General features: G+C 50.7%; 1 protein-coding gene across 1 annotated transcript in view; it reads left to right on the forward strand.

Moving 5' to 3' along the window:
• The window catches only part of MVP (major vault protein), a 15,881-nt gene continuing 15,058 nt past the window's right edge, over nt 1-823 (forward strand). Inside the window, exon 1 of the mRNA XM_072417224.1 lies at nt 1-61. The gene's annotated coding sequence lies outside the window, so the exon portion shown is untranslated. The remainder of the gene's footprint in view (nt 62-823) is intronic.

Below are 823 nucleotides of genomic sequence, written 5' to 3' on the forward strand. Positions count from 1 at the left end.
GTATACTTAGCTCCGCCCTCCCGCCACACCCACCTCACAGCAGCGCAGCTCGGTGACACAGGTAATGTTGGCTCCGCTGGGGGCTGCGATTCTTCTCCCCCTCTATGGGGGGCTCCCCTCCCCCTGTTCTGTATAGAGGGTCCGGTGGTGACAGAGGGGGATGGGGGGATTCCGGGAAGATGGTGGGCGGGGGTCCGGTGTGTCCCGTAGCTGCGCAGACCCCGGTGCCTGGTATACATTGTTTATATTTTGTGTTTGTATAAAGTTTGTCTTGTTTGGATACATTGTATCTATTTACTCTGAGCTCTTAAAGGGCCAGGCACCTTAAATAATTATTTCAGTCCTGAGGGTGACAGGTTGCCCAATGGGAAGAATCTCACCTGTCGCTAAATCCTCTTAATCTGGGGGGGCGGAATAAGTCAAAGCCAGGCAGAGCCCCCCCCCACACACACACACGCACACGTCCTGAAGCCAGGGGATGAGCATGACCATGGTTTATAATCCGCAGCCCCGGTGTTCCCTGGTTCCTTAAATAAACCAAAGGTGTGTCAATGCCCCGGCCCCTGCCACGGCACACAGGCTCTTATAGTTTTTCACATTTAATTCCATTACCATTGGAGGAGGGGGTGTCCAGTGTTGGTTTGGGTTCCTATATTAGCTTAAAATCCAGAAATGTTTTTCTGGTCTCCCCTTTAATCTCTCCAGAATAGAGAAGTTCTGATAAGGATTTATTGTGTGACAACTCCTATTTATTACTTCTGGTTTTGGTGTCACAGGGAGAGGAAGTGAAGGGAATTTACCCCAGTGTGGTCACAGGAAGATA

Source organism: Pyxicephalus adspersus, chromosome 7 (genome assembly GCF_032062135.1).
Source record: "Pyxicephalus adspersus chromosome 7, UCB_Pads_2.0, whole genome shotgun sequence".
In the NCBI taxonomy this organism is placed as follows: Eukaryota; Metazoa; Chordata; class Amphibia; order Anura; family Pyxicephalidae; genus Pyxicephalus; species Pyxicephalus adspersus.